We start from the raw sequence: 13,859 nt of genomic DNA on the forward strand, positions 1-13,859 counted from the left end.
TGCCTGGAAAATCTCTGGAAGGTGTTGAAGCAGAAAGGGTTGAGGGTTTGCAGAGAGAGAATGATCTGATAGTGCATCCAGATCTCAGTGCGAGGCAGGCAAGAGCTGGTGGAGGGTCTTTACTGCCTGGGGCACAGCCTCCACCAGTGGTGGGCACCCAGGAGCCTGCAAGTCTGGGTGAGGCTGGCCTGGCTCTGGGGGTCAATGGCTTCCGAGAGCATGCAGGGAGAAGGGATTCGCCCTGAGACTCAACTCTGCAAAAGTACAGCACTACAACTTCTGGGATTTTAGCAGTAATGCTAACATCTATAGGGTTTTTTTTTCCTTTAATTTTTTTAAAATCTGCATTCTCCTAATTTTTCCTCTATTTTATAGGTATTTCAAATGCTTTTTAAAAAATTCTGTATACTTATTAGGATTTTAAGAGGGGAAAGAGAAGCATTTACAAACTTTTCACAATTATCTTGCTTATGTCAGTCCCTTTGTTCACCTCCTTGTTTTCTCACACTTCATGGTTAATGTGTTTTAATATTTTTGTTACTATCTCCAAACACCCACCCATGTGTTCATCTTAATGGCTCCATCCAGACATATGATACATAAAACTGTAGGAAAGCGTCATAGACTTGAACAAGGATAATGAAGGCACCTCTCAAAGTATAAAAGAACTATTATTTTACTCTTTTAAAAGCACTGAAGCATTTTCCCCTTTTTGGTTTTTTTGTGGTTTTTAAACTTCATTTTTCATTACATTTTTCAGACAATCATGCTAAGCTGTCTCAAGAACACCCACGCTTCGGGAAGGAGGTTCTCCTCCATGACCCCTCTGGTTGACATCGAGCTACACATCTGCAATAAAAAGTTTGGTCCTTTGGTCCCCAAATAGCTAAAGGAATAATAGAGATGCTCATTGGCATCTTCCTAGCTGTCCCCTGGGAACCATCCAGGCCACACAGCTTGCCCTAGCTGCCCCAGCCTGCCCCAGTTTGCCCTAGAGCCCTCAGGCTAGAAAAGCTCTGGGGATCAGTAAGCTGCGTTTCTTCCTGATTCTCAGCCCTTCAGCATCCCCATCTGGTCTCAAGTTATTTTGTTGAGAAGATGCCATTTTTTGTGCTCCCCCCCCCCCATTTTCTTCATTGTCTTCTTCTTTACGTCATATATATTTTCCCCAAGCACGTGCCCTCTGAATCTCACAGATACTATACTTTCCTTAACGAAATATTAGTTCACTGAGTGTCTGGAGTCCTCAGCTTGATTGATATTGGCTGATACGTCAAAAGTTCTCATTTTCAAATAGAGAGAGAGAGGTTTGTTTTTTAATGTAGCCCATTAAGCATCCTGCCCTGCACGTGTCCTGGTCTTCCCCCCGGGGTGAAGGGAGAGACCTGTAGGTGCACCGGAAGGGCGATTGGCGTCTCTGGGCCGCTTCTGCTGCACTTTGAGCCTCTCATGCCCTCCCCCCCCCCCCCCCCCGGAAGACGTTCACGGCCTGGCTGACGGTTTGCACGCTGGCTGGGAGGTTGGAGCTCACAGAGCCTTCTCTCTGTTGCTGGGGGATCAATGGAAGTTGCTGAGGAAAGGCCTGTCTTATCTGACCATAGTTGGCACAATAGGCCGTGGGACCTGAATACTTTTGATTCCAGTAGCCTGCTGCAGGGAGCCTGTGGTGGTGGGCCTCTGTGCTGGGTAGGGGGGTAGGGATACCAGTGGGAAACTGTTTCCACAGTAGCTTGCCCACTGGCCTGTTGGGAGGCCCGTGAAGCCAGTCACCCCAGTAGGGGTTGGGGCGCTAGGCACGCACAGCTGGTGATTGATGCCCGGAGAGGTGCTGCCGCCTGAAGCTGGGGTTACGGTGAGGCTGCCAGGACGTTCATCTTGAGGGCCACCATCTGTTGCATCTGAGCAGCAGTGAAGGCAGCCATGGGGTTCAGGTGGCCATCCGGCACAAATGACGCCATCAGTGCCTCTCGCTGCTGTATCAGTGCTGGTGTGTGGGTGCTGGGAGCCCCAAATGGGATGGCCATGGGGTTGAACATGCCCACCTGGCCAGTTATCTGCTGCATTTTTAGCATCATGTACTCTTGTCAGTGTGGCAAGATTGACCACCAGACTGGATGAGGCTCCTAGAATAGTCTAGCTCTTTCTTTCTTTCTTTCTTTCTTTCTTTCTTTCTTTCTTTCTTTCTTTCTTTCTTTCTTTTTTTTATGTGTTTTTAACACTAAGAAAATTCTCTGGGACCTTCCTCCATTTGATTGATTTGATCTCTGGTACTGGCCATTTTTCTCTTCTGCCTGTTAGTTAAAATAGTTTTAATTTTACCTTGCCAAATTTATTTGCAGCTTATAGGAAATCAAATTCTTTTTATAAGAGAAATATTATCCTAACCACTCTGATGAAATTATTTATACTTACATAAAGTCTTTGTCTTTCTTATTAATTCTGTCACTTCAGCTGTTAATTCTTTAGTTTGTTAATTTTGGAACTTAAATTAATGTTCTAATTTTTTTCTGAACCTTATTCTTTTCTCCAGATTTTCAAAAAGATGGTCTTTGAGGAATTGCCTTCACACTTTCTGTGTTTCTCTGTGTATTTTAAGGAGAGGGGAATGGTATTTCTTAGAGTTCCTGGCCAGCTTGTTTCAGGCTGGGCTCTACCAATGGTTGGAGGAGGAGAAGGCGGGTTGATATCAGCATTAATACAGCAGTAGCTAACACCAATTCAAGAGCAAGCCTCTTTTCCACAGTAGTCAGAGTCGGCTCCTTGTCTTCCTTGGTGGTCTTGTTAATCCCACCTGGAACTTTTTGCGGGGTTCATACTTTACCTTGGGTGGTTCCTTCCCCATGTTGCCTATCAATGGTGGGGCCGCTTATCAAGGTCTAGGTACAGCTCTGCTACCTCTCCTTTCATTGTGGGTTCCAGGAAATAAGCCCCTCCCTTTTGTGCCTCAGACCTGCAGATCATAGCTCTTTCCTGTAGTTACTAACATCCGAGTGACCTCACTATTTCCCTTTTGCTCTCATAGGCCTTCCAATACCCATGTAACCAATTCTCTGTATTAAATTTTCTGTGAAATACCTTAAATGGTTTCTTCTTTCCTTATTGGCCTTTGAATATGTTCTTCTTATTTGTCTTTGGAAACTTATTATATAGAGTTGCCAGATAAAATAGAAGATACAATATTTAGTATATACTTACAGTGAGAAATTAGTAATTGCCTATCTGAAATGTAAATTGAACTGAATGTCCTAAATATTTATTTCTTAAATCTGACAGCACTATGATTATATTCTCTACCAACCTGCTCCTTTGGTTATGGTACATTATGGTTTGGAATATGCCACTGAGAGAGATGTGCTGTTGCTGGTCTTCTGTAGGAGGTTTCTCACCTTGAGGGATGTATCCACCTGAAGCATTGTTATCCCTATCCAGTTCTACTGCCAGCACTCATTGCCTTAGACTAGGAACAAATGAAGACGCTGCTGCAAAACAGCACACTTTGGGTTTAGGGAGCCATACTGTGTTGAAATTCATCACATGAAGTCATTAATGTTAACTGACAGTTTTCTTAAAATAATCCATGTGGGTTTGTCTTGAGTAATTTTTTATTTGAAGATTTATAGTCTATTTTTCTTCCATTCAATTGAGCTAAATGTGTGCATCTGTTTATTGGATAATTCCTATGTGAAAATATTAAAACATTTAACTTACTGATCTCTAAATAAAGTAGGTCACATATGTCTGCTACCTTTTCCTGTAATTCTGTTGAAGGTAACTACTTAAATTTCCATTTTTCTTTTTAATTAAGAGAAACAAATGAAAGATAAACACACAGCTTGTGATTAATGTGGGACCTTGAATTTAATCAGTCATGAAAGGAATTTTTGGACTTCATGTGCAAGACCTAACAGATATAATGGCACATCTACTCAGAATCAGGAAGCAGATTTAATTAGACAATTAGTATTTTCTATCTCAGTTCCCATTTTGATTGTCTTCCCTATTACTCTGGATTTCAAAAGATTTCACTCATGATATGCCAACATTTAGTTAAATCCTTTCCTTACTCCATGGATTAAACTTCCTTGGAGTCAGCTTAGACTAAATACCTGATTCTGCTAAAACAAGGTTACATATCATTACATTTTTATAATATCTTTATATGTGTTTTCTACATGTGGCAAAATATATGAATAGTCAGTCAGGATACTTTGGTAGTACAAGTTAAAGTTATAGGAACAGTTTATTTTGATACAGAGAAGGAAAGATGGAAAACATCTTTGTAAATATGGTATCAAGTCCATTAAAAATAACTTTAAATGAATAAAGAAAAATAAGAGTCTGGTTTTTATTAATTCTTTTTTTTTTCATAACTTATAGAAAAATCTAAGAGAATAATTCATCCACTGTCCTATTTATACTCATGTTCAAAGGGAGTTATTGTCCAACTTAAATTAGTGAATGTATAAAATCAATGTACAGAAATCAGTTGCATTTCTATACACCAATAATGAAGCAACAGAAAGAGAAATCAAGGAATTGATCCCATTTATAATTGCAACCAAACCATAAAATACCTAGGAATAAACCTAATCAAAGAGGTGAAAAATCTGCATGCTGAAAACTATTATGAAAGGTTATGAAAGAAATTAAAGAAGACACAAATAAATTGAAAAAACATTCCATGCCCAAGCATTGGAAGAACAAATATTGTTAAAATGTTGATACAAAGCAACTTACACATTCAATGCAACCCAGTCAAAATAACACTAGCATTCTTCACAGAGCTAGAACAAACAATACAAAAATGTGTATGGAACCACAAAAGACCCCAGATAGCTGAAGCAATGTTGAAAAAGAAAAAATAAAAAAAAGGTGGAGGCATCACAATTCCAGACTTCAAGCTGTATTATACAAAGTTGTAATCAAACAATACAAAAATGTGTATGGAACCACAAAAGACCCCAGATAGCTGAAGCAATGTTGAAAAAGAAAAAAATTAAAAAAAGGTGGAGGCATCACAATTCCAGACTTCAAGCTGTATTATACAAAGCTGTAATCATCAAGACAGTATGGTACTGGCACAAAAACACACACATAGATCAGTGAAACAGAATAGAGAACCTAGAATTGGACCCACAAACGTATGGCCAACTAATCTTTGACAAAGCAGGAAAGAATATCCAGTGGAAAAATGACAGTCTCTTCCACAAATGGTATTGGGAAAACTGGACAGCAAGTGCGGAAGAATGAACCTGGACCACTTTCTTACACCATACACAAAAATAAATTCAAAATGGATGAAAGACCTAAATGTTGAGACAGGAAACTGTCAAAACCCTAGAGAAAAAAACATGCAGCAACCTCTTTGACCTCTGCCACAGCAACTTCTTACTAGACATGTCCTGAGAGGCAAAGGAAACAAAAGCAAAAATGAACTATTGGGACCTCATCAAGATAAAAAGCTTCTGCACAATGAGAGAAATAATCACCAAAACTAAAAGGCAACCAGCAGAATGGAAGAAGATATTTTCAAATGACATATTGCATAAAGAGTTAGTATTTATTTATTTTTTTTTAATTTTTTTTTTCAACGTTTATTTATTTTTGGGACAGAGAGAGACAGAGCATGAACGGGGGAGGGGCAGAGAGAGAGGGAGACACAGAATCGGAAACAGGCTCCAGGCTCTGAGCCATCAGCCCAGAGCCTGACGCGGGGCTCGAACTCACAGACCGCGAGATCGTGACCTGGCTGAAGTCAGACGCTTAACCGACTGCGCCACCCAGGCGCCCCAAGAGTTAGTATTTAAAATCTATAAATAACTTATCAAATTCAACACCCAGAAAACAAATAATCCTGTGATGAAATGGGCAAAAGACATGAACAGACAGTCTTCTCCAAAGAAGACATCCAGATGGCAAACAGACACATGAAAAAATGATCAACATCACTCATCATCAGGGAAATACAAATCAAAACCACAATGAGATACCACCTCACACCTGTCACAATAGCTAACATTAACAACTCAGGAAACAGATGTTGGTGAGGATGAAGAGAAAGGGGAACACTTTTGAACTGTTGGTGTGAATGCAAACTGGGGCAGCCAGTCTGGAAAACAGTATGGAGGTTCCTCAAAAAATTCAAAATAAAGCTACCCTATGACCCAGCGATTGTACTACTAGGTATTTATCCATAGGATACAAAAATGCTGATTGGAAGGGGCACTTGCACTCCAATGTTTATAGCAGCACTATTGACAATAGCCAAAGTATGGAAAGAGCCCAAATGTCCATCAATAGATGAATGGATAAAGAAAATATGGTGTATGTATATACAATGGAATATTACTCAGAGATTGAAAAGAATGAAATCTTGCCATTTACAACAACATGGATGGAACCAGAAAGGATTATTCTAAGTGAAATAGATCAGTCAGAGAAAGACAAATATTATGATTTCACTCATATGTGGAATTTAAGAAACAAAACAGATGAACATAGTGGAAGGGAAGGAACAATAAGATAAAAACAGAGGGACCATAAAAGACTTAAATACAGAGAACAAACTTAGGGTTGCTGTAGGGGTGTTGGGTAGGGAATGCACTAAACAGGTGATGGACATTAAGGAGGGCACTTTTTGGGATGAGCACTGGGTGTTAAATGTAAGTGATGAATCACTAAATTCTGCTCCTGAAACCGTTTTTGCACTATATATTAACTAACTTGGATTTAAATTAAAAAAAAGTGAATGTATAGGAAACTAAATTATAAAAGAATGAATGCTAAACAATGAATGTTAACTACAGTTTATTGGAAAAAACTATATGTCTGATTTCTGTTCTATACAATCTATTACATGTTATATGCTATATTTTGTATCTAATTATTTCTAACAAATAAATTCATTTTATTTCTTGTTTACAGAGACATGGATGACTAAGACTCTATGAACAAAACCAAAAAAAAAATGTTCAAAGATGATAAATAATTCTGATACCTTTTCAGAAAGCATACTCTAAAACGGAAACAAATGTGTAGGATAAGCATCCGAGGAAAGAAAGAAAATAGGCAAGAGGAAAAGTTAGACTGAAATACAGTCTTAAAGGGATCTGCTGAAGCCAAATAAATAACAGAGTCTGGGAGATCTCCTCAGAAGCATTCTACTTGATGGTGAGGGGGCTGGGCCTACATAATCATGTATCCACCAGTGATATGCATTGAAGGAGCAAGACCAGGAGTGAAATGATCCTCTCCGGCTGAGGACAATTTTCTAAGATGGCTAATAGCTGGAAGCACTTACACCAGCAAGGACTATATCTTTCAGTCCTGAAGGAAGTTCTGAACAGCAAATCACAGACAGCATCCACTAAAATGTCATAAAGGCTTTATTTGGCAAACCAACAAACATTGTGGTTACCAATTGGATAGACAATGGTGATCAAATGGAGTGAGTGACAGAAATAGGATAACTGAGGGGCACCTGGCTGGCTCAAAGGGGCATGTGACTCTTGATCGTAAGTCATGAGTTGGAGCCCCATGTTGGGTGTAGAGATTACTTAAAAATAAATAAATAAACTTAAAAAAAAGAATAAAATAAGAAAAATTGAAATTTCATCATGAATGAGGTAGAGAAAAAAGAAAAGCATGAGAAAAGCTGTTACACTTCTGAAAACCTAGTATGTTCTACTGCATTCTGGTTGAGCTCATAATGACTGGAGCGGGGGACATGGTTAAAGTTATATAACTCTATGAGGTAAGTTATTGGAATTGTTAATTAGGACATTTTATAGAAGTTAAAAAAAAAACTTCAATGTGCTCTTGGGTGGCTCAGTTGGCTAAGCATCCTACTTAGGCTCAGGTCATGATCTCACATTTCATGAGTCTGAGCCTCGCCTTGGGCTCTACATTGACAATGCTGAATCTGCCTGGCATTCTCTCTCTCTCTCTGTCCCTCCCCCAATTGCTCTCTAAATTAATTAATTAATCAATTAATTAAAAAAAAAACTTAATGAAGTCAAATTCTTTGCACCTCTGATCTGTAGTTATGGGATTAGACCAGTAAGAAAGCCAAACAAATAGACTTGAATAAGAATATCCATATACTAAATGTTTGATAGTATCTAGCAGGTTCACGAATTACTTGTTGTGATAAGTCTTTCTGAAGATATAGGAGATAATTACGCAGGGGCTCTGTCTTTGAAAAGTTCCAACATACACACCTAGTTTTAAGGTCAGTGTTCACTTAGCCCTCCATGTGGACACTGATATTTCCCTTTCAAACACTGAAAATATATAAACCTTTATATTTAACTAGATTTCATTGTAGATCTATTTGGTCTCTTATCCTCGTCCTCCTCTAGGAAAGAACAGAACACACAACGCATGATGCCTAAAATTAGCTTATATTTCTCTGAACCTCACTAGAGAACTATCTTGTTATTTTATAGGTCGACCCTTCAAATAGTAAGATTTTTTTGAAACATCAAAAGTTCAACTGCTGAACTAGGTCCAAACAATTCTGATACTAATAGAATTAAAATGAAATTATTGTCATATACAACTATTTCCTCTAAGTTAAAAAATATCCATTTGGAAATATAGTTCACCTCGTTTAATTATCTTACATAAATGAGATACAGGAATTAAGGTTACACAGTAAGTTAATTGAAGAAAGAAGACCAGAATGCAACTTGGTGGATATACATAAGCAGTGTGTTAATAGATGTTCAATAAATGTTAAAAAAGTATGTTCCTCAGTCATAAGCTATAACGTGTTTCCATTAAGCAATGTGGAGTAGGCTAATATGGAACATTTTTCTCACCTTATACCTCAAACATGTCATCTGTAACTTGGAAGAGAGAATAGTTTTATTATTGATGGGTAGAAAATAAAAATTTAATTAGATATTTCAAAACATAATATGAATTTAGAATAATATGAATTTTATGTGGTTTATAAAATAATATACTTTATTATCAACTGTATATTTTCTAGGGTTTATAGATTTTTCCAGGACAGTTAAGTAGCCTGAACTAGTAATGTATCCTATTTACAAATAAAACTTTTCCAAAATCTGTTTTTAAGGTATTCTTTGGGACTATCTTTACTTATTTGAAGATCAGTCAGAGGCATAAACTATTGATGGTTCCTAAATTCACATTTTAGAAAGAGAGATGGGGCCTACAGCAATCACACAGAGTTACTAGCTAAATAAAAAAGAGTCTTTTGCAGTTCTATATTGGACTGTTAACCAACAAGGTGAGGGCTATGATACCCTCTGTGTTTTGCTCTTTGGTTATTACAGTTAGGTATAGCACAGAAACATCAAACCCTATGCTAATTCTCTTCAAAGTGTACCTTTACAGTATATGTCATATTGTAATAAGTCCCTAGAAAAGGCTAAAGGAAGAAATTTCATATATATATGAAGTTATATTTGGCTTTTGGAACATTAATAAAGGTCTCATTTTAGGGCACCTGGGTGGCTTAGTCAGTTAAGCGTCCACTTCAGCTTAGGTCATGGCCTCACAGTTCGTGGATAAGAGCCCTGCATCAGGCTCTGTGCTGACAGCTCAGAGCCTGGAGCCTGCTTCAGATTCTGTGTCTCCCTTTCTTTCTCCCCTTCCCCCACTCATGCTCTGTGTCTCTCTCTCTCTCTCAAAAATAAATAAACATTAAAAAAATAAAGGTCTCATTTCTTATAAAATAGTGCACAATGTAACAAATCCATCAAATGATTTGTATGTTTACTAATTACCTTTAAAAAAACTACAGAAATTTAAAAATTTCTAATAAAGAGCAAGTATAAATACATTAATAAGAAACAGAAAAGGGCCATCATTATTCTATGAATAAATTTAAGATGGCTTTATTTTCATATCACTTATGGTATGCTAATACTGTGAGTGTATTTATCTAGGTTTGAATAAAATATAATTATTTACTTTTCTTAAAGGGTATCACTGTAAAAGAGAATAAACATTAAACACATGTTGCTAGCCATACAGAGGGATCCTCACTTTTAGCTTTACAGGAAGGGAATATTAAAATTCTAAATTTTGGAATAAATTTTCTCTAGTGTAATTTGATATTGAAGAATAAGTTAATATATCTTTCTTGAGTTTGTTTATAGGGGGTTTGTAATGTCTATTGATAAACTGACTTTGCAAACATTCAAGCTTGCCAATTTGGCTTTCTCTTACTTTTTGGGCTCCTGTACAAGATTATTTAGTAATTTTTGTTTTAGTTTGTTTTTTTAATCTAGAACAATTTCGTTTTCCCTTCCAACAGTACCTAAGTCCGTGGGCCAGAGTATTTTCAATGTTGTTGTTACATGAGATTGAGACAAAAATAATTTCTCATACTTTTTGGTCCTGTGATTGTTAATGAATTCTAATTTCCAAAGGCCTTTGATGGTCTATCCTATTAAAAAAAAAAGGAAAGAAAGGAAAAAGCCCTGTTAGAGTTATGTTTAAGGAAGCATCACAGCAGGGCTGAGTTAAAACAGTGAGATCTGATTGTCCATTTACTGTCCTAGGGAGCAAAGTACACTTAATTGATCTTTTCTTTAGTTTCCTCATATGTAAGTGGTACAACTTCTTGTCTGAAAAAGATGCTGTAAGAATTAATGAGAAATTCCATTTAAGACACTTAGCTCTATGTCTGACAACTGGTAGGCATTTAAAAATGCTTGTTGTATTACTGTTGTCATTGCTCTGTTAAAAATATTCCTGACAATAGTTCAATTCCTCTCATGAAAAAAGTAAATGACCAGGAAAAACTTCTGAATACAGATCTGAAAAGAAGATGCAAAAATTGACCCAATGTATTTTCATACGGCAAAATGTATTTTATACTTGACACCAATGCGAGTGCAAGCATTCTAATTACCAAGTGCATTGTACCCTTTGACATTTCAAAAATAAAAGCTTATAGACAATTACAGATTAGCTGATAATCCTTTAAAATGAAACTTTGGCTCTTTTGCCTTTCTCAGTCTCCATTATAGATTGTTTAGAGGATTGGATGAAGCCATGAGGATAAACAAATTATAGAAAATCTATATTAATATACAAATTCCTATAGTAAAACCTGAGTGATTATCAAACTGTTTAGACAATTTTTATGAGTTATCACTGGGCACAAAAAATGTGCTAGTTCTATCAGAATTCTTTTAGGTGGCAGACTGTCACCTTTTTAGGTGATCTCTTTTCAGGGAAAAAAAAATGCAACCAAAACATTTGAGCATTGGGCGTTTCTCAGAAAGGCCTTCTGAATCTCCTGCCTTCTGTTTTCTCTAAACACATGAAAGAACTTAAAAAGTACATAGTGACTTAAAGGATCACATTACAAGGCAATAAATTAAATATTTATATTTCTCTTCTTAAAATGCATGCCTTGGTCCTAACACACGTAACACGTGCACGCGTGCGCGCGCGCGCGCACACACACACACACACACACACACACACACACACACACACACCAGAAAAGCCAAGATAAATTTTCTGTTTGAATTAAACTCTGTAAGAGAGGAATCTTAAGAACAGTATGTCTGGAGTTGTATAACTAGGTCCCTTATTTTTTGTTGAGAAAAGCTTATTATAGATCATCAGAGGTTTGGGTCCTAGATCAGAATACTGGTAAATATGAGAGACACTAACAATTTATCTGAAGAGATAACACAAGGAATCTTATTTTAATCACTAGCAAGCAGTATCGGCTATTCTTTGAGTAATAACTTCTCCCCAGATTTCACATGTAAAATCAAATTTCATTTTCATCCTTAACTGTACTTCTATCTCCTATCTATGCTAAAGAGTGCTTTCTGCTCTGTAATTTTTGGTCATATTGGCGTCAATCACTATACAATTTTGTCTACAATATTCGCTCTGAATCTTTTATTCTATTTCAAATTAAACTTAGATTTCATGAACATCATAGTATGCATTTTCCTCTTCAAAGCACCTGTGAGCTCACATGTGCACATATACCCATGTGTGGTTCTATGTGTGTGTGTGTGTTCACTGTAGCAGTGTCAGTTTAAAAGCATGATTTCTTGAAAACAATGCACATGCACAAAGCCCAGGCAAAAAATAGGGAGGAAGAAAAAGATGATGCATTGATTAATGGTATAAAAGTCTTTAAAACATGGCTTCATCACTGACAGAAATAAGGAAGTGGCAAAGTCAGTTTTTAAGTGAAGTTGAGGCATTTGATACTATGGGTGTTAAGGTTGAATTGACTAAGATATTGGCAACGAAATAGTGTTTCCCCTCTTAGTTCCCTTTATTTCTACGTTTGATCAACTTGGCATTTCTTTATGCATCTACACAATATAGATTCTATGCTCACAGAATAATAGACAGATACTCTTTAATAAACAATTTGAGTGAATAATTTTGACAGACTGTCATAATACAAGATACTGTCCTACATTATGGTAAGCATTTGGCTGCTACACACAATTATTAGCGTTTTCTATTTATTAGAGTTCTCTATTTAAAAAAGTACCACCTCTTTTCTATAAACTTATTTAAAACCCAGTCATTACTACATAATGAAAAATAACCTTTTCTGGTGATTTAGTAAAGTGGAAATGAGCCACTTTGCATTCGCAGTGGATATGGATGATTTCTTACAGTATTTTATACTATTATGTATACTATCCCTTTACCTGGAAATGCACCATTTAGCCAGTCACTCCAATACTTTGTGCATTTTAGTTTATTAATGGTACAGATATTTTTGGTTTATCCTAGAGACCTGCTTTACACGCTTCCACATTGCTCTGTTCCCCTGAAAGCTGATCTTTATGAATTGCATCAAATGAATTTCCTTGCTCTCTGACCTCTAATTCGTTTGGCCAATGGAACTACTAGTGAACTACTAATAGTCAATGGAACTATTAGTGGTTGATTAGAAAGACAAGACATTTATAAAGCTACATCCTTCACTGCCTGGTTGTAAGCTGATCATGGTGGAGACCTTAATTCAAAGGCTCAGTAGACCTCTCCTATAGTTGTAGGTGTGACAGAGTTCTGGTATCAGCTTTCCACTTGAACCTCACCAACATGGGGGGGGGGGGGTGGGTAACGGCTTTCTGCTAAAACCATCCCTTGTTGGTTTTTCTTAACCCTGCCAATACCTTTGTAAAACAAAACAAAACAAAACAAAACAAAACAAAACAAAACAAAACAAAACAAAACATCTTAGTATCAATCTCTCTTGAATCACCCCTTTTGAACATGCCATGTGTTTCCTACCAGGAGCTTGAATGATAACCACACTGGGTTAATTATATTTCTCTCTAAAACTTTTGCTCCAAGTCCCCTTTTTACAAAAATTTGAAGACTGATTTTAGAGCACCTGAGTTTTATATTTCAGATTCTCAGGTGTGGGCTTCCTATTGGAGGTGTCAAAAATGAAGTCTTTTCTACATAATTTCAGGTTACTGCAGAAACAGGAGGAACAATGGATATGAAACAGCAATTTTAAGATTGAAAAATGAGGTTAGAAAAAATACATTTTGATAATTTCTGTATAATTTAAAAGATACAAACATTTAATGCTATTATTCTTATCATTATTTAATGTGGCCTTACATAGAAGTTTTTAAAGGACTGTGACCCTCATGTTCTTGTGAACCTAGTTTTCCATTCCAGTGGAAAATTTCCCACGTTTCTTCCCCTTACCCTTTAATATTTTGCCATAACACTAAATGAAGCTTGAATTATAGAGTGACTTCACAGATGTGGATCATTTTTTTGTCCAAAGTCATTTAAAAATCTCTGGGCCAGAAATCCTTAATTAATTAAGAAGACAAAAAAAATGTAGGTCAACCTATATATAGATGGAC

At 36.8% G+C, this 13,859-nt stretch overlaps 1 pseudogene; it reads right to left on the bottom strand.

The window, feature by feature from the left end:
- Positions 1–1,329: 1,329 nt before the first annotated feature.
- The window catches only part of LOC122490504, a 43,608-nt pseudogene continuing 31,078 nt past the window's right edge, over positions 1,330–13,859 (bottom strand).

The sequence above is a fragment of the Prionailurus bengalensis genome, chromosome B2 (genome assembly GCF_016509475.1).
Source record: "Prionailurus bengalensis isolate Pbe53 chromosome B2, Fcat_Pben_1.1_paternal_pri, whole genome shotgun sequence".
Classification (NCBI taxonomy): Eukaryota; Metazoa; Chordata; class Mammalia; order Carnivora; family Felidae; genus Prionailurus; species Prionailurus bengalensis.